Source organism: Talpa occidentalis, unplaced genomic scaffold, assembly GCF_014898055.3.
Source record: "Talpa occidentalis isolate TD23 unplaced genomic scaffold, MPIMG_talOcc4v2.1 talOcc4.9, whole genome shotgun sequence".
Classification (NCBI taxonomy): Eukaryota; Metazoa; Chordata; class Mammalia; order Eulipotyphla; family Talpidae; genus Talpa; species Talpa occidentalis.
Window position 1 is genome coordinate 32573340 of NW_023605305.1, and position 20858 is coordinate 32594197.

At 42.1% G+C, this 20858-nt stretch overlaps 1 protein-coding gene and 1 long non-coding RNA gene across 6 annotated transcripts in view; one reads left to right on the top strand and one right to left on the bottom strand.

The window, feature by feature from the left end:
* LOC119235543 (uncharacterized) overlaps positions 1-14393 on the bottom strand; it is an 18320-nt gene extending 3927 nt beyond the window's left edge. The window contains exons 1-3 of one of the 4 annotated variants that reach the window (XR_008550304.1): positions 14320-14393; positions 13061-13133; positions 10147-10303 (exon numbers count right to left, since the gene is read on the bottom strand). This is a non-coding gene — a long non-coding RNA (uncharacterized LOC119235543). Of the gene's footprint in view, positions 1-9083; positions 9243-10146; positions 10304-13060; positions 13338-14319 lie in introns of those variants that run through there. The other 3 variants (XR_008550306.1, XR_008550305.1, XR_005122853.2) reach the window with 3 other exon arrangements.
* Positions 13872-20858, top strand: part of ZFYVE9 (zinc finger FYVE-type containing 9) — a 112572-nt gene continuing 105585 nt past the window's right edge. For both annotated transcript variants that reach the window (XM_037498951.2, XM_037498952.2), the window contains exon 1: positions 13872-14003. The gene's annotated coding sequence lies outside the window, so the exon portion shown is untranslated. The remainder of the gene's footprint in view (positions 14004-20858) is intronic.

A 20858-nucleotide genomic window follows, 5' to 3' on the forward strand; every position in this document is an offset into this window, starting at 1 on the left:
TACAGACCGGATGTGCGTGAGGGTGAGAGGATTCACCAGAGACAGAGTGGGAAACAGAACAGGCAGACTGACTGAAATACACTGCTGAAGGGAGCAATGGGCAAGACGTCTGTCTGCCGTGCCATGTGGGTTATCTCCGCGGCTGACTGGGATCAAACCCGCAGTGTGTAGGCTGCAGACAGCCTCACAGCGCTGTGCTCAACCGCCTGCACCACCAAGGAGGCCCTATTTTTATTATTTTTAAATTTTTTTTCCTAAAGATTTATTTATGCATACAAGAACTGGGGTACAGGCCAGAGGTGCAGGGGTGTGATAGGATTCACCCAGAGACAGTAGGGAACAGAACAGGCAGGCCTACTGAAATACACTGCTGAGGGGAGCAGTGGGCGAGACAGGAAAGGTCTGCCACACTATGTGGGTAGCTCCAGGGCCGGCCAGAATCAAACCCGTGCTGCAGAGGCTGCGGACAGCTTCACAGCGCTGCACTCAACCCGTTGCACCACCGGAGAGGCCCTCATATTTTATTTTGAGAGCAATGGATAACCTCTGAAGAATTGTAAAGCAGAGGACTTGCATCATTAGAGTAGCATTTTTAAAAAGTCCCTGTCTTTTCAAACGACATTAGTGGGCACTTGAAGCCACACTGTAGTAGTTTCTGCTCTACTGTGGCCTGGTTCTGCCTATCAGTCTTTATCAGATACCGTTCCTCATTTCCATATGTGTCTTTGCAAGAAACTCTATTATTTATGATAATCTAAGTGGATTACTTTTTTTTTAAAGGTTTATGCATACAAGAACTGGGGTGTAGGCTAGAGTTGGGGGGGGTGAGAGGAGTCATCAGAGACAGAGTAAGGAACAGAACAGGCAGATTGACGGAAATACACTGCTGAGGGGGGGCAGCGGGTGAGACAGGAAAGGTCTGCTGCGCTGTGTGTTCAGTTCCCTGGCTGAGGATCAAACTTGTGCTGCAGTGGCTGCTGATAGCTTCATAGTGCTGACACTTAACCCCTAAGTGGATTCCTTAACAATCCAGAAAAGCTTAATTAATACAACATATGGGACTCAGATGATAATTTCTCACTGAAAGATAGTAATTAGTGTCATCATTCTATGACCTTTAGAAACTGAGATACAGAGATGAATTCATCTGCCTCAAATCTCATTGTAGCTAGAATTTGAATCCTTTTCCAGAATCCTGGCTTTTCCACCACCCCACTGTTTCCCTCAACATAATACTAAGCTAAGATCTTTAAAATTTCTTAATGCAAGTGGGAAAGAAAGGTATAACAAAGGGATTCCTAACTTTAAAGCCGATCCTTGTCCTTCTATGCCAATGTATTTACCTTGTGTGTATGTGCTTTCTCCACCATCAAAATTTTTATAAGGTACATGCAAGCAGAGACCACCTCTCCTTCACTGGTCTCTTACTCAGGCTCTGAACCTATTATATATATATATATACTGTGTGTATATACAAACACATATATTTAGATTTACTTATGCATCCAAGAACTGGGGTAAGGCCACAGATGTGGGGGGGTGAGAGAATGCACCAGAGACAGAGTGGGGAACAAAACAGGTAGATTGACTGAAATACACTGCTGAGGGGAGCAGCAGGCAAGACAGAAGAGGTCTGCTGCGCCATATGGGTTAGCTCCCTGGCCAGGGATCAAACTAGTGCTGCAGTGCTGCAAATAGTTTCATAGTGCTGAGACTTAACCCCTTGCGCCACCAGGAAGGCCCCTATTAAATATATTTTTGTTGAGTGAATCCCCTATAAACAACATTTTTTTAAAAGATTTTTTTATTTGTACAAGAACCGGGGTACAGGCCACATGTGCGGGAGGGTGAGAGGATTCACCAGAGACAGAGTGGGGAACAAAACAGGCAGACTGACGTAACACACTGCTGAGGGGAGCAGCAGGCGTGACAGGAGAAGTCTGCTATGCCATGAGGGACCCTCGCCCGCTGGCATGGAACTGGCACTGCAGAGGCTGTGGATAACCCCACAGTGCTGTGCTCAAACTGCCTGCACCACCAGGGGATGCCCTAAACAGCATTTCAATGTTTCACCATCACCTAATTAGCTTGGCACTAAAAATCCTTTGCATTCTGACCCCAGCTCCTAGTTCTCCAGTCTCATCAATGACCAGGTCTTCCAAAATATTTGTTCCTTCTGCCACTATACTTTAATACTATCTCTCTACTGCCTGATTGTCAGCTGCATCCTACCATTATTCAGGAGCAGCTCAAATGTTGCCTCCCCATTCTCATAACACTTTGTATATAACCCTGGACATGTCATCATCATCATCATCATCATGAGTATTCTCCATGTACCCCCTTCTTTCCTGCCCCACACACGATCATGAATATCATGAATGCTTACAACTGCTCTTCAAGGAAGGTATGTTATCCTCTTACTAGAGATGAGATTAGTTCAAAGATGTGGAGGGGTTTGCTTAATCACATAGTAAGTAAGTTAATGGGTCTGCTTTTCAAACCCAGGCCCCTGGATATGACTCTACAATCATTGCAACTGGTTTTCCCCATACACACACATAATTTCCTCAGGGTAAGAAACAACTTGGGATTTATTTTTATTTTCCTAGGGCCCATATAGTGCCGGGTAAATAACAGGCGTTCCATAAATATTTCTTTCCTGAAAAATTGCAAATGCATACCACGTTAGAGCCTACTTCCATATTTTTTAGTATTTTCCCACCTCAAATGCTCTGCCTTCTCTTTATCCATTTAAATTCTACCTATCCTGGGCCTCCCCGGTGGCGCAGCGGTTGAGCGCTGGGTTGCGAAGCTGCCCGCGGCCTCTGCGGTGCAGGTTCGATCCCCAGCTGCTCCCCGGCCACCACAGGAGGGTCCCACATGGCACGCAGACCTCTCCTGCTGCCCGCTGCTCCCCTCAGCAGTGTGCTTCGGTCCCTCTGCCTGCTCTGCTCTCCGCTCTGGCTCTGGTGAATTCTCTCACCCTCCCGCGCTTCTGACTGTACCCAGTGCTTGTATAAATAAATGAATGAATAAATAAATAAATTTAAAAAAAAAAAATAAAAAAAAAATAAATTCTACCTATCCTTTGACTACCTCCTCTGGGTGGCCTCTTTGACTGTTGCAGCCTCTCAGTTCTTATATGCATAAATCAATCTTTAAAAAAGAAAGATTGATTTATGCATCCAAGAACTGGAATGTAGGCCAGAGGTGTGAGGGATGAGAGGATTCACCAGAGACATAATGGTGAGCAGAACAGGCAGATCTACTGAAATACACTGCTGAGGGGAGCAGCAGCAGGTGAGACAGGAGAGGCCTGCAGCACCATGTGGGTTGGCTCCCAGGGCAGGGATAGCTTCATAGTGCTACAGCTTAACCCCTTGTGCCACCATCTTTAAAATCTTAAAGATTTTAAATAAATCTTTAAAAAAATAATTTAAAAAATAGGCTTAATCCTACTTTACTTGCCATACTTTGCTATTATGGGGCTCACACAGGAAGCTGAATGAACAAAGGCCTTATATAAAGGGCTGTATGTAAAAGTAAACGTAATTGTTATTAATCCTTAGCTCATTTTGCAAAAGACTCTGGGTAAATAAAAAGAGATTGGAGTGATGTTCCAAGTGATTGAGGCCAAGGAGAAAACTTTGGCCTGGAGGCCAAGTATGAACCTGATCTGCTCTCATGGGACCAGGCCTCTGTTTAATCCCTGGTTGAAGAAAGAAACCTGAATATCTTCAGCTCTTTAATGCCTTAGGGTGTAGAGAGGAGAAAAAAGTCCAAAAATAAGACATAGCTTGTTTACCTTCACTGATGCTTCCTACCCAGATAGGTAGAGGGACGTGGCAGGTCTCTTTTTATGTCCTGATTCTCTTGGCTCTTTCCCCAGGGCAGGTACACAGCATTGTTAGAGCCCTGGAAAGAAGGGCTGTTTTGTTTTGTTTTGATTTGTTTTGTTTTTTAAAGATTGATTTATTTATGCATACAAGAACTGGGGTATAGGCCAGAGGTAAGGGGTGTGTGTGAAAGGATTCACCAGAGACAGAGCGGGGAGCAGAACAGGTGGATTCACTGAAACACACTACTGAGCGGAGCAGCAGGTGACATAGGAGAGGTCTGTTGTGCCATGTGGGTTATCTCCCTGGCCAGCTGGAGATCAAATTCTGGCTGTGCTGCAGTGACTATGGATAACTTCATAGTGCTATGACTTAACCCCTTGCTAGTATAAACCCCTTCTTGGGTTTTACTTTTAAACTGATGACAACTGTTTCACACACCTTCAAGGCCCATCCTAACTCTGTTATGTCATGGAGAACTCACTTCCCTGGATATGCCGGAGGTGATTATTAAAAATGTAAAAGAACAGCACATGATTCAAATGTTGACCATCCATTCACTCACATGTTTGTAACCTTGGGCAGGTCCTGGGCTTTAGGCCCCCAAATAAAATGGTTAGAGATGCTGGATGCTAGGATCATTGATATTCCTTCCAGCTAGTGATATGCTTGTAAATATTTAATAACTAGCTCTCCCAAGTGTAATTCTGAGGTGAATGTTGATTAATATTTTAGTTTTTGCTAATAAGATAAAAGTAGAACAACAAAGATTGGAACATCACTCATTGTCACTAATGAGTGACTTCTTTGTTAAGTCAGATAATAGTTTTCAAATGCTGGGAGAATATTTCCATGATTTTTGTTGTGCTTTTCACAATGTAACAGCTATATATGTAGCACAATTTTGTTTAGTTTGTTTGAACTTTTTTTTTCCCTTAAGAAAGAACTTTCTTAAAAAAAAAAAGAAAAGAAAAGAAAGAACTTTCTTAACTTGACAATTAATAAAACAAGCACTGGATATGTAGCATCTGCCAATTCCTGTGATATAAATATACCCACCATAATCAATATCCCCACCGTAACCAATTTCACAAAAGTTTCAACATCTGATGAAGTCCATTTTATTTATTTTTTCCTTTTGGTTGCTTGTACTTTTGTGTCATATTTAAGTAACCATTGTCTACTCAAGGCACAAAGATTTATATCTACGTTTCTTTCTATGAGTTTCATGGTTTTCACTCTTACACATTGGTAGTGTAATCATTTTGAGCTCATTTTTGCATAAGTAGGACCCAACTTCATTCTTTTGCACATAGCTATCCAGTTGTCCTTGGCACCATTAGTTGAAAAATCTGTTCTTTCCCAATTGAGTGGCATAGCACACTATAATTTAAAGCATTGAAATACTAAATATGTGTTTTATTTCTTTGTTAAAAAATTATATATTTTTTTGAAATTGATATTACCCACTATTGATAAAAATTACCTGTAATTTGAAAAGTGTATGCCTTCTTATATAACTTATAATACAAGCGACGTAGGGACATGGCCCTACTTCTTTTAAGTTTGGATCAGCTTTCAACACTGTGAATTATCTCCAAGAGTGAGGCTTTTTGCTGGTGTTACTTTTTCCAAGAAACCTTCGTTATTTTGGTCACAACCACTTTCCTGGTTAGCTTTTTGTAGGTTCCCCTGGCTACACATTTACAGTATTGCAAGTGGTAGGAATGTCAATATTCCCAAACTCACAGTTTTCTTCTAAAATTCCATTTATGTTCAATTAATGTTTATATTCTAGCCTTATCAATTTTTCTTTGCTTTTTTTTTTGCCAATTCCCTTTTTCTTTTTCTTTTTTTAATATATATATACATAATTTTTTTTTTTTTGTAGGACTGGGGTGTAAGGCAGAGGTGCAGTGAGTGAGAGGATTCATCAGAGAAAAAGCAGAGAGCAGAACAGGCAGATCTACTGAAATACACTGCTGAGGGAAACAATGGGCGAGACGAGAGAGATCTGCACCATATGTGGGTTAACTCCCTGGCTGGGGACTGAACTCAGGCCTTAGTGGTTATTATGCTGAGACTTAACCCCTAGGCCACCAGGAAGGCCCACCTTTTTTGATTATTTCTGTAAAATATCATGTGGGTTTTATCACTGGTGAAAAGGCAATACAATATACACACTTTACTGTCCATGCAAGAATTGAAAACAGATGTACAGTGACCAATCACTTACAGACTTTGCAAGAAGTAATGTGATTGATCACTAACCATGATGTGCATCTGTTATTTATCTAGTAATTTGCGTAGAGATAACAGCAAAATCTGTACTTTGTACAGTTACTCAGTTAACATACTGTGATAAATGAAACTTGAATTGTACTGCTGGGAGACTGATGTTATTTAACCAAATAGTGGTAATGAAAATTTGTTCGTTTCAGAATTGTGGAAAGCAAGGGTTGCTTGTTTTTAATAGAATTATTTTTTTTTAAGATTTATTTATTTTATGTATACAAGAATCGGGGTACAGGCTAGAGCTGTGGGGCGTGAGAGGATTTACCAGAGACAGAGTAGGGAACAGAACTGGCAGACTGACTGAAATACGCTGCTGAGGGGGGGCAGCGGGTGAGACAGGAGAGATCTGCTGTGCCATGTGGGTATCTCCCTGGCGGGGGATCGAACTTGTGCTGCAGTGGCTGCAGATAGCTTCATAGGTTGTGCCTTAACCCCTTGCACCACCAGGGAGGCCCAGAATTTATTTAATTGTACATTTTATATAATTTGACATTTTAAAATGCCTGTATGCAACTATTTGCTCACGAAGTTTTCTTAATATTTAGCAACTGGCTCTCATGAGCCAATATGAACTGGCTCCAGGCCATCACTACTTTCAGCTCATACATTCCTTTATTCTCTGAATCCTCTTCCTTCAGCCAAAACACATGTACACATACATATAAATACATTTAAAAAAACAAAGAAATCACATTTTCTTCTATTTTCCTGTAGAGTTTGGATCAGAGTTAGAGCTCTGAGGGAAATTCACACTACATGAGAACACACAAATATATTCACATCATTCACTCACATGCACAACTGGGGTATAATACACCCAAATAAAATAAACCTTGTGAGATATCAGGCTATAATGGATGCTGACTATTTGGCAGGTCTACTCTGTGCTCCAAAATCTTTTTTGCTTTATATTTATTTATTTTTTTTAAATTTTTTTTTAATAGAGGCATGTTTTATTTATTTATTTGTTTGTTTGTTTTGTTTATACAAGTACTGGGTATAGTCAGAAGCGCAGGAGGGTGAGAGAATTCACCAGAGCCAGAGCGGGGAGCAGAGCAGGCAGAAGGACCGAAGTCCACTGCTGAGGGGAGCAGCGGGCGGCAGGAGAGGTCTGCGAGCCATGTGGGACCCTCCTCCGGTGGCCGGGGAGCAGCCGGGGATCGAACCGGCGCCGCGGAGACTGCGGTCAGCTTCGCAACCCAGCGCTCAACCGCTGCGCCACCGGGGAGGCCCTATATTTATTTTTTTTAAAGATTTATTTATACAAGAACTGGGGTATAGGCCAGAGGCACAGCAGGGTGAGAAAATTCACCAGAGACAGAGAAGGGAGCAGAACAGGCAGACGGACCGAAAGCACTGCTGAGGGGAACAGCAGGCAAGACAGGAGAGGTTTGCGGGGCCATGTGGGTATCTCCCTGGCAGGCCATGAATCGAAGCCATGCTGCAGAGGCTGCAACTTCATAGCACTGCACTCAATCCGCTGTGTCACCGGGGAGGCCCCTTTTTTGCTTTTTAGATTTTGAGAGAGTATGTATACACTGGAAATAAGAAAGGCTATAAGGAAGCTGTTAACTCTTTTTTAGAGCTATAAAGAGGGAGACAGGGAACTGAAGTTAAAAAAATGAGAAAAGGGGGGCGGTGTAAGGGGTTGAGGCACAGTACTGTGAATCTGTCTGCAGCCACTGCAGCACGGGTTTGATCCCCGTCCAAGGAGCTGACCCACATGGCACAGCAGACCTTTCCGTCTCACCCGCTGCTCCCCTCAGCAGTGTATTTCAGTCTTCCTGTTCTGTTCCCCACTCTTTCTCTGGTGAATCCTCTCACCTCCCGCACCTCTGGTCTGTACCCCAGTTCTTGTATGCATAAATAAATAAATCTTAAAAAAATGAGAAAAGGCAAGGGGAGATAATTATTTTTAACATAGTGCCTGCCATGGACCTGACATTTTCCTGACAACCCTTACAAACACATATTATACAGATGAGAAAAACAAGACTCAGAGAATAAGTGACTTCCTTTGGTGAAACAGCCTGAAACTGGAAGAGCTGTGTATTAAACTTGGATTGGCTAATTCCAAAGCACAGGTTCTTTCCATCTCACTGTATTATCTCTGTGCATGGCCAGTGTAGGGTAAATGATTGTCAGGCTTTTCTGCCCTCCCACCATTAAGATTAATGATGGATCCCTGCGGTCCTGAATGCATGCTTGATGGCGGGCACCTGGAGTGGGGTGTGGGCATACTTGGGTGGGTATACTTGGGCTGAGAGACTGGGCTCATAAGAGCAGCATCACAGAACGAGAGCAGAACCAGGAGAGCAGAGAGAACGAAACCAGCAGAGAGAAAGAAAAGTAGAAGAGAGAGAATGAGACCACAAGAGAATGCTGGAGAGCCCAGGAAGAGTGAAGATTCACCGGGGGCTGGGAGGCCTGCCAGCCTCCTGGCACCCCTGCCTGCCATGTACCTGGTAAAGATCCCAATAAAAGCCTGAAAAAGCCACCGAGGGCTCCAGAACTTGCCTCCTTCACCCCTTGCTCGGGTCATAGAGAACCTGCTCTGTGCCTTCCTGCTGCTACAGCCAGTATTATGGAATGGGCTTATGAGCTAAAAACAACCTGACTAAACCGGACACCCTGAGGTAAGGTCCAGAGATTGAGCTGTCTAGATGATTTTCCTGTTGAGTCCAGTTTATGTTTACATGATTAGAACCCAGATGTCCAATGTCTAATTGGGTCTTTCTGTTGTACCACACAAGCCATACTGACTCATGTAATTCTTATAAAAAACATACTACATTTCCACTATCAAATGTTTCCTAATACTTTTCTTCTGGGATCGGACAATGGCAGCGTGAGGTAATTATGGATAAAACATTAATGATAATTACACTTGTGAAAATACTCTTGTGTTATTCAGTCAAATTTAACTTAAATGAAGGCATTTCACTCACATTATAAATGTTCTGAGTAGTTTTTCCTGTGGTTGCTTCACATTCTCACTCAGGGTATGGGAGGAGGTGTGATGATGTTGATGTAACAAGGGAATTTGTAATTTGACCTGGGCTGGTATCTCATCTCTGCCTCTACCTATCTGAATGTCAGGTTTCGAATCTGCAGTGTATTGAAACAGCACTCATTATTTTTTTTCCCTCACAAACCTGCTCCCTTCCCCGCCTGATAACACAGTCTACCAAGCTCCCCAAGCAGAAACCCAAGTGTCACCTTCGCCTGCACCCTCTTTTTCATATGCCGATCTAGTCACAAGTTTGAGGATTTTTACCACCTAAAATCTCTGTTTTCCTTATTCTACCCTAATTCCAGTCACCAGCACTTTCACCTGCATTTTATAACAGACACTTAAAACTGGCTTCTGTCTCCACATTTGTCCTCTCTAATCTATCCTCTTTAAAAATAAAAGATTTATTTATGCATAGAACAACTGAGGTGTAGGCCAGAGGTGTGGGTGGTGAGAGGATTCACCAGAGACAGATTGGGGAGCAGAACAGGTGGATCTACTGAAATACACTGCAAAGGGGAGCAGCGGGCGAGAAAGGAGAGGTCTGCTGCGCCATGTGGTTTAGCTTCCTGGCTGGGGATCCACCTCTGGCCGTAGAGATGATAGTATTGATAGTATAGATAGGTCACCAGTGAGGCCCCTAATTTATTCTTTTGTAATGACATAATTGAGGGCCTCTCTGATGGCGCAAGGGTTTAAGCACTGTACTATGAGGTGGTCCGCAGCCTCTGCAGCACGAGTTTGGCCAGCCAGGGAGCAGCACACATGGCGCAGTGGACTTCTCCTGTCTAGCCTGCTGCTCCCCTCAGCAAGTGTATTTCAGTCAGCCTATTCTGTTCCCGCTCTATCTCCGGTGAATCCTCTCACCCCCTGCATCTCTGGCCTGTACCCCAGCTCTTGTATACATAAATAAATAAATCTTTAAAAAAAAATAAATGACACAACTGACCGACAAACTCCGAAAAGTCCCCAATTTCTTTTTAAGTTTGTGTGACTTACCTGACTTCTGCCTCTTCTAGGGCTCACCTGTTTGGTAACAGACTGTGTTTGGATCCTGGAAATGATTGGAGACTGTAGAGGGCTTGTTAGAGACCATAGCTGGCAGTAACAGGCCAGGACCAGTTCTGTGCTGCAAAGTAATCATCTTTGGTAGGCTCTGAAAGATAACAGGAAGGAGCTAAAAAGTCACTGAGTAGATGAGATGCAGGCTAAGTCACAGTGTGACATTTCAGTTTAACATTCCATAAGGGATACCCTGTGGTAAGATTGGTTGTGGGGACACAGGGATGTATCAAACACTGAACCTGAACAAATTTTATTATTTTTAAATTAAATTTGTTAGTCATTTATGTGTCTATATAACTTTGGGGTTACATTTTTACTTCTCCACATGTCATGTTTAAGGCACTGGCATGGGAGGTTTGATGGAAGGTGAGTGAAACAAATTTTTTTTTTAAAGATTATGCATATAAGATATGGGGTGCAGGCCAGAGGTGCAGGGAGTGAGAGGATTCACGAGAGAGAGTGGGGAGCAAAACAGGGGGATTGACAGAAATACACTGCTGAGGGGAGCAGCAGGTGAGACAGGAGAGGTCTGCTTTGGCATGTGGGTCACCTCCCTGGCCGGGGATCAAACTGGTACTGTAGTAGCTTCTGGATTGCTTCATGGTGCTGACCCTTAAACCCTTGTGCCACCAGTAAGGCCAACAAATAACAAATTTTACAGAGCAATGAAAATTTTGTTTGGGTGTTAGACCTTGAACTTGAAAAAATATTCTTAGAATACTGCTTTTTTTTTAAGATTTATTTTTATTTATTTATGCATACAAGAACTGGGGTTTAGGCCAGAGATGCAGAGGATACGAGGATTCACCAGAGACAGAGTGGGAAGCAGAATGGGAAGATCTACTACTGAAATACACTGCTGAGGGGAGCAGCAGGTGAGACAGGAGAGGTCTGCTGTGTCATGTGGGTCAGCTCCCTGGCCATCAGCAGCAGTGGCTTGAGCCACCAGGGAGGCCTTGAATGCTGGTTTTCTACAGGATGTATTTATAGTCTGTTACTAAATAGGAACATTTTTAAGGGATGAAAGTGAAAATTGGGGTCTACCAGGTTAGAACCAAGGAGATATTTTAGAGTCATTGGATAGAACTGGAAATCAATGAGAAATTGAGAGTAGGGTAACCAAATCAATTGACTTCAGGCCAGGGTAGATCAGGGTAGATCAGTGAAAGAGATTTACAGCAGAGAAGAGGAAAACAGGTGAGAGACATTTCAGAAGGAAAGCGCAAACTGGGTGGGGAGAGTCAATGATGGAGTAAAATTGTAGAAGATAAAAAGATTAGAGGATCGAGGAGATGGTGGTGATGATAAAGGTAACCTCCTTCAACAAAAGAATCTGAATAGAAGGGGAGAAAATGTGAAGCAAGAGGAAACTTGTCCTGGGAACAAATGAATCATCTTCATGTAGTAGCTACACCCTGGGTATCATGATTATTCATAAACAAATGCAAATTTACTGCAGTCGTTTTGAACTAGGCTTGGAAAGCACAGAGCTAATGTTAGGTTGCCAAACTGATCTTATTAAAAGTACCCATTTCTCTAGATTGAAAATTTTTAGCAGCACTAACTTATTCTGACACCACTCTTTGAATGTTGCAGAAAGGCCTGTCAGGGCATCAGTTGGGACACTGAAAGAATCTTGATCTACTTCCAACTTTTCCTGAGGTTGGATATAATTCACATGTAAAATGGTGGTAGTACAGTACTTAATTCATAGAGTTGTTGTGTTAATGAATCATAGCTTCCCTCTGAGCCCATTTCTCTTGTTATAAAAAGGGGATAGTGATTTTTTTTGTAATGTGACTCAGAAGGAGGGCGTGAAGGCACACTCAAGATTGTATAGGAACAGCTTTCATTGATTGGAAGAGAGCTGTTAGGTTATATTTTCTCTAAAGTGGCTGCTCAATTATTATTTGAAAGTTCCCAGAGACCTTATATAATTTTCTCATTAAGATGTATTATTAGGACATAACCTAAGGTAAGGTCAGACTGCCTTATAATTTGTTTTAGATAGAAAAATACACTGGTTCTATGCTGATATGCAACGGAATGTCATAAGATTCAGTGTATTAGGCTCTAATAATTTTTTTAGTGGAGGGTTATTACATAAATTCATTAGGGAGATTTTACCTAGATCAAGGATACTGAAGAATGATACATCCGTTTTTTGATAGGAACACATCTCTCTCTCTCTCTCTCTCTCTCTCTCACACACACACACACACACACACACACACACACACACACACACACACACACACACACACACGGGGGTGGGGGGGGTGAAGACAAGGGCACAGATGAGAACAATCTTGAAACCAGGAAAGACTGTGGGTGTTTTGGAACCAATAGTTGTAACTAACATTGAGTATCTTCTATGGGCCAATCCTTTACATAAATTATCTAGTCTTCACAACAATCAGCAAGGTAGGCATTAGAAAAACGAGTTTCAGAACTATTATATAACTAGCCCAGAGTCATAAACAGAACTGGAATTGGTAATATCAGGATCTGTCTGTCACCAACATCCCTGCTCATTCTGTACCACCCTGTAATAAAACAATGTATTTGGAAAATTTTGGGACCAGAGGATTTGTAAAAACGTCCTTCTTTCCCTGTTTCTTCTGATAGTCTTCTTGTTTCTTTTGTTTTTGGTTCTGATGTTTGCACCCTGGAGTTTGAGTGGGATCAAATGGGGGGGTATCTTGTAAACAGAATGATTCCACAGTGTCCACGATATAACAATTTCCTTTCTTCTGAGCCTTACCTGGGGTTTAGCAAGCGTGCGGAGATGCAAGGTAAGAGAGCAGAGGAGGGGTAGGTCAGAAAAAATGGATGGTTCTTTTCTTACCTTGAAGTTGTTTATGCATTTCAGGACAACTCGTGGACCATTCTCTCCTCTTGCTCGGCTTTATTCTTTTTCTCTATTTTGGAGGAGACTTAGGGGTTAAGTGTTTGGTATCTGTTGGCAATTTCTATAATGATCAGCGCAATGCATACAGAAAAAGTTAAGGTCAAAGACAATCCCTCCATCTGTTCTGGAAGAGAAGTGCGTTTGTGTGCGTGTGCAAACGGTTTGTTCTGGGTCACCCTTCTTTCACCCAGACACACTGAGGGGAGCAGAAGAGACCCTCTCTAGAAACACGAGAGATGAAAAAGCGCATTCCTTCACACTCCTACTCTCAGGTGAGGGCCAGAGTGAAAGGAACCTTCACGTACTTTCTGACGAGAAGGAAAAGGCGCTGAGGCGCGCGGGACCTGAGGACGGCGGGTCGGGAGAACCCGCCCGCGCCGGTGCGGATCGAGGTGCTTTCGGCTCCCGAGAGGCGCCCTCGGGGGCGGGCGGGGGGCCGCGGGCGCGCGCGCGGGGCGGCCATCCCCAGGCCGCGCTCCCGCCCGTTCCCTGCCGCTCGTGCCCGGGCGGCCGCCGCAGTCCCCTCGCCGTATCCGGGCGTGGGGTCCAGGGGGCGCTGTGGCTCAGCGGCGCCGGCGGCAGGAGCGGCCACGGCGACGCTGGAGGCTTCGCGGAGGATCCCCTCCTGCAGCACCTCGGTCGTCCCGCCGCAGCCTCGCGCCCCCCGCCCGGCTCCGCGGCGCTCCTCCGGGATCCGCGTGGCTGCCGCGGCCCGGGAGCCCGATGCGGCTCGGCGGGCGCTGGGCCTCAGCAGCAGCGGCGACCACAGCCTCTTCAGGAGTGGGAGGCTTCGCGGCCGCGCCGGTGCCCTCCGGAGGAGGCTGTCGGCTCAGGGACGACCCCCCTGGTCATGCTGAGGCGGCGGCAGCCGCAGCGCGAGGTGAGTGCGGCGCGGCTGGGTCCCGGGCTCGCCGGCCTCCGGCCACCCGGGAGGGCCCGGGCGGCAGCGCTGGGGCCGGGCGGACCGGGCGTCCTGCGCTTGGCCGCCTGCCCCACCCGGGGCTCGGGGGCCTCAGCTCTCGCCCCCCGCGTCCTCGGGGAGGCTGGAGGCGCGTGGGACGCTACTAGGCCCGCGCCGCCGAGAAGCCCTCGGCCCGGCCTCGGTTCCGGTGCGGCCCGGTGTGTGGAGCTGGGGCTGCTGGGGACACGGGCACCCTTGAGGTGGCCCCGGGTCGGGGCCCAGCGCAGCCTCTTACCGCCGGCCTTGCGCGTACATTCCGGAGGGAGGCGAAGGACGCCTGTTTGCAAACAGCCTCGGCTTCTCCGCGCCCCAAAGAGAGTCCCGCAGAGTCCCGGGGGGAGGGGCGGGAGGGCTGGGTGAGAATTGGAGTGCAGAAATTGAGGGGCCCTGAGAACCCCTCGCGCTCCCCGAGTGCCATTCGCCTATCAGACTGGGTTGAGAACACCCGTTTGCGTCTTATTTTAGCTGAAATTTCATCACCTGCGGGTAACTCATCCCTGCCTCCTCCTATTACGTTTTGTCTCCAAGCGTGGTCTGCCCTGAAGAAAGCCCCATTCTGCATTTGCGATGTTAAGTTTACTAGATTAATACAATTATAAAAAGATTCCCCCCCCCACCAGCAAAGATCTGTAACGCCTTCTCCCTCAAGAGAGTAAACATTTTAATGCTGAGTCCTCGCTACAAAAAATGTTCCACCTAAATAGATCCAGAGACTGCATGACAAGAGGATTTTAAAAAGTCATGCTAACTGTCCTAATAACAGATACCTGATGGAAATAGGACATATTCGAAAATTTAGAAGTTAAATGATGTGTTTTGATATTCATGTAAAAGTTAGTGATTACAGTTTGATACCATAAGTCAGATGTTTGGGTCGTTAGGGTTCTTGATAAATGTAGTTATAGGTTTTGTTTTCCTGTTATGTATGTGAAGGTTGTAGGATTAGTATTTGTAAAACTTTATAATCATCAAAAAATGAATATGTTTATTGTTGATATATGGGATAAAAAGGTACTGGTATAGAAAGATTTCAAAACTGGATAAGAGTCACTGTAATCTCATAGTACATTTTCATGGACATTTAAAGTTTAAAATGACTTGCACTGTTGGTGATTTTAAAATCATTATTTCTGTATATTAGGTGTAAAGTTAACTGTTCTGTTGTACTGTTTAACATCCAGTCTTTTGTATAAGACCTATATAGAGCTTTCACTAAACTACATTGCAATCACAGTAATGCAATGATTACTAAACTTAGTAGTACATTACTAAATGTAATCAATTAGAACAGAATAATATGGATAACTACCTAAAAGACCCTGAACTTACCTTTTCAACAAGGGAAAACTCCTGAGGTCTAGGGAGATTTGGTGTAATAAATGTTTTTGAGAACCCATTCTGTTAGAGGTGGTATCCTTATATTGTTTTGTGAGATTTTGCTTAAATATTTGTGACTGTGAAAAATTGGCTTGATTAAAAAAATATTTTTGGTGCATTAACTTAGGTTTCAAAAAGTCTAACTCAGTTCTCAGTATATACCTGAAAGCTACCAATATGATTATCAGCTGAAACTGATTATTTAAAATAGGTAGATTTCTGGCCCCTTGAATTAGAATTTCTGGGGATGATGGCAGCAGACTGAGGATCTTCATTTTTATCAAGCTCCCGAAATTTTACTCCTACTAGAGTTTGAAAATCACTCATATAGTAAGTTTGCTAAGTTGAATGAAAAGTGCCTGTTTTGTAGCAAAACTATCAATTGTAAGTGGCAATACAGTCATTTCTCATAGTCACAGATAATGGTGTTACAATCTTAGAAGGAAAAGTACTGAAATTTTCAGGGACAAGCCCATTCAACGTGGTAGTTGTGGAGTTGTTAAGGACACCTGGTTACTTACCTTGTTGCTCTCCTTGAACCTCAGTGTCATTGTCTGTAAAATGCAGATAGTTATTTACCTTGCGAAGCTTTTAGGGTAAATGCATCTGAGAAAAATTTGTAATCTGTAAAAGACCTTTATACATTTTTAGTGGATAATATTAAATTTCCTGCCTTTGGTATTCTGGGAAACACAAAATGACCTAGGCCTCTGTTAGCAACTAGCTAATTGTGGAAGCAGGGCATGTTTAATTAACTGTTAGAAGGCAGGGTCAGACAAGTGTTGTTAATTGAGTGGAACATGCTAGATCTCCCTTTAAGGCTTCTATGTTTAATCCAATGGCTTGCCCTTTAAAAATATTAAGTTTTTATATGACTATTCCTTTTTCTTCTAATTCCTGATTCCGTATTTTATTCTTTAAGGAGATAACTGTATACGTTGCACTGTGATAGTTTTATATTAACTTCTTTAGAAAGATAGAAATGAGTGGAGATGATCCCATTGCTTCCACTGTTGCTAAGCTAGCACTGCTCATTCCACTAAGTAAACTTTTATTTGGTACCTGTTAATGTGCTGGCCACAGACTATTTGCAAGGCACAAACCTTGTTTGAATGATAATTACTTGGATTTTAACTTAAATTCTTATGTTCCTAAAGGCATTGTTTGTATGTGGTATTTTATGGTTGTAAATTACATGATGTGCAGAGTATGGAATAATAAATAAAATTTATTGAGTATCGTAAACTATAAAGCATTCTACTAACTACATGGTTAAAATACTGATGATTTGTTTTGACAGAATTGTCAGAATCAGTAGCTCATTTACAGAATTCAACTACTTGAAAAAGAACGGTATAATGTTTCATATCTATGAAATACTTTTTGAGAGCCTTTAATAAAATAAGGTAAAGATGAGGAAACCTGTGTACACATTGAATTCATTGTGCAAGGGAAAAGAAGAACTTAATGTTGATGGTACTTGGGGCATTTTATATTATAGAACTATATTTAAAATCTTAGCTTTTTCCCCTGAAATTTGACTTTTAGCTTAAAATCCTTACATTTGCTTATTCAAACTTAAAAAAATGCTTTTGTGACTCTAGGCTTTTGACTAAATGGTTTCTTTATTTGAAAATTCTATAATGATTTATTATCCCCTTTTTTCTGATTGTTTATGATGATATATCCTTAAGGATATGTGACTTAATATCTGTGATGTAGATTCTGTTGCATTTTTTTAAATATAGAAGTATTGATAGTAAATCCATGCCCTTGATTGAAAAAAATTAATTATAAACTTAATGAAATTGTAAACTTAAATGCATATTTATTGCCTTGTGAGGGAAGACCTCTTGGGAAGATCTAAGGAGATGCTAAAATGAATCTAGAATTTTTCGTAAGTTGGAGAAATTTTGGATATATTGGATATCAGGCACATTGAGTGTGGTATGGCATAGACAACTAAGTTTGGCTGTGTTCAATCCTGCCTTCTATTAGTATGAAATTTTAACTGTAGAGAGGCTGTAAATTGTGAAGAGTACATACATTATTTCAGTTTAGAGTATTAGTAAGGCTCTTTTTAAAAAAAAAAAAAATTTGCAACTGGGGTACAGGCCAGAGGTGTGGGGGTGAGAGGATTCACCAGAGACAGAGTGTGGAACAGAACAGGCAGATTGACTGAAATACACTGCTGAGGAGAGCAGCGGGCAGGTCAGGAGATGTCTGCTCCACCATGTGGGTAGTTCCCTGGCTGGTTGGGGATCGAACTCATGCTGCAGTGGCTGCGGATAGCTTCATAGGTTGTGTTTTAACCCTTTGGGCCATCAGGGAGGCCCAGGCTCCTTTTTTAAGAAAAAAAGAAATAACAGCTTTATTGAAATAAAATACACATACCATACATTGTACCCATTTAAAGTATACAATTCAGTGGGTGTTAGTATATTCAGAGTTATGGGAACATTACCCTAATTTTAAACATTTTTATCTCCAAAATGAAACCTATACCCATTAGCTGACAGTCATTCCCCATTGCCCCACTGTCTTCCTACCTCTAGGCAACTATTAATGTACTTTCTGCTTCTATGGATTTGTGTATCTAGTCTGGATAGCTCATATAAATGGAATCAACATGACTGATTTCTTTTACTTTTCCTAATGCTTCCAGGGTTCTTCCATGTTGTAGCATGTATCAGTACTTCATTTTTTTTTTTACTGCCAAATAATATTCCATTGTGTGAATGTACTACATTTTATTCATCAGTTTGGGTTGTTTTGGCTGTGTCGAATAATGTTGCTATGAACATTGCCTGCACAACTGTTTTCCTTTTTGGGTGGGTACCTAGGAGTAGAATTGCCTGGGTCAAATGGTAACTCTTTGTTTAACCTCTTGAGGAACTGCCAACTTGTTTTACAAAGCGGTTGCATCATTTTTCATTCCCATAAGCCGTGTATGAGGGTTCCAGTTTTTTTTCATAACCTCACCAACACTTGTTATTATCTGTCTTTTTAATTACAGCCACCCTAGTGGGTGTGAAGTGTAAGGTAAGGCTCTATTTGAAGTTTATAACATTTATTTACAGTCATTAAATAAATTGTTGAAGCTTTTACTTGCAGATAAGTGGGCAGATTCTTTGATGATAAGAATAAGAAGTCTTTTTAGTTCTCCAGTGGTGTAGTGGGTTAGCACAGGGTACTTTTATGACAATGTGTGTGGGAGTGATGAGAGTCTTTTTGGCTTAAGGATAAAAGCTGTGAACTTTCTAGTTTCCTGTTTAGTAAATAGTGAACTCGATGAAACTGGTTAACCACATTAAGTGATGATAGGTATAGTGGTGTAGGGAATCTAACTATGAAAGGCTGTCTTCTAAGAATATTTCTTAACAAAAGGCAGTTGTAAACCTTTGGTTTTGATTTTCTTGAACTGCTAAAATATTTCTAAGAAGTTAGAGTCCAGTTGTTTATTTAGCTATTAGCACTTGTAAGCACTCAGGTCTGACAGATTTAAAGGATTGATTGTCTCTCTATAATATATATCCTTTATGAATACAGATTAATCATTTTTCTTTATTCTTGTATTTAATATAGTTTCCTATTGCTTGTTTCCATTCAAGGTATAAAAGCTTTTCTCTGAGGGTGTTTTTTTTTTTTTTTTTTTTTTAGGACATAGTTCAGTCAGCAATAATGACTTGCTGGTATTTCTAAAGTTTTTTAGACTAGTTAGGAAATACTGCAGGGAACTGCTGTTGGAGTAAACAAATTTAGGATCTTCATTCTACATCCAGTGGATCACTCACATATTCTTCCACTTGATTGTGATCACTTTTAAATTGTTTAATGCTGACTTTGAACTGAGTGAGCTGAAAGGATTCTACTGCACAATCTTTTAGTTGCCATAATTTCAATAAAAAAATCAGTAAAAACGGCAGTTGTGGAGCCTTTTATCTGGGATTAAAGAAATGCTATGTATTACTATTTGTAATATGGTTCTTTTCTAACCTCTCGTGGGTAAGTTTTGGTAACTTATCTGCCAGAATTCATTTTATCAAAATGAAGAAAGCATAAATGGCATATGTTGTATTATTGCAAAGCACAACAGAACCCAGCTCAAAATTCTCTTTATTAAATAAAGAGCAAGCACTATCAAAATTTTGTGAAAACATTCTGTCGGGGTTTATGTAAATTTTTGTCTAATTTTCTTTTTGTTTTTAAAGATTTATTTATTCATACAAGAACTGGGGTGTAAGCCAAAGGTACGGGGTGTGAGACGATCCACCAGAGATAGAGTGGTGAGCAGAACAGGCAGGCAGACTGAAATACACTGCTGAGGGGAGCAGCGGGCAAGTCAGGAGAGGTCTGCTGCGTCATGTGGGTTGCTCCCTGGCTGGCCAGGAATTGAACTTGTGCTGCAGTGGCCGGCAGTAGCTTGATAGCGCTGTCTTTAACCCCTGTGCCACCAGGGAGGCCCAATTTTTGTCTATTTTTTATTTTCAAATGAATGAGAGAAACAACCCCTGAAAAGTAATTGAAGTAAAACACTGCTAGTTTCAGAGAAATCTTAAAACTTCAAAACACATAATCTAAACCAAATTTTTTGTGATTCTGGTGATGTGATAACTATCTGTAGGGTTGTTTATTTGTTTTTTAAATTAGCAGCTGAGGTAAATTGTTTTGAGATTATTGTAAAGTGATGCTTGGAAATTCTGCTCAATGTCTAGAAAACAAGTTTGAGATTCTTTAATCTGGCACAACTCTTCATGATTTGGTTCCAGCCTGATCTTTCCTCATAGCTATTTCTGTATGTCCCACTATTCAGTTTTTTCAAGATTCCAGGCCTGTGAAGTTTTCCTTGATTTCTTTTACCTTGCATCACTTTTTTGTGTAACTTTTCTAAGCTAACATTCATGATTCAGATCATACATCTCTGATAACAAAGTTCATATTCTTTTTTATCATGTGAACCACCCCTTGTGATCTATTTTTATTTGATTTTAAGATGGTCCATGGTGCTTTAAGAAGTATGGCACAGGGGTTAAGTCTTAGTGCAATCAAGCTGTTGCCAGCCACTGCAGTGTTGATCCCAGGCCAGGGAGCTAACCCACATGGCACAGCAGACCTCTCTTGTCTTGCCTGCTACTGCCCTCAGCAGTGTATTTCAGTCAATCTGCCTGTTCTGCTCCCCACTCTGTGTCTGGTGAATATTTTCACCCCTTCAGCCACCTCTGGCCTACACCCCAGTTCTTGTGTGCATAAATAAATAAAATAAATCTTCAAAGAAGTATGCATATTTGGAATGCACAAATTTAGTTGATTGACTTTGGTGGATATTGCCAAAGTCACACACATTTTTCAATGTGTTTGTGTGTGTGTGTATTCTGGGCATTTATCTTTTTTTTTTCC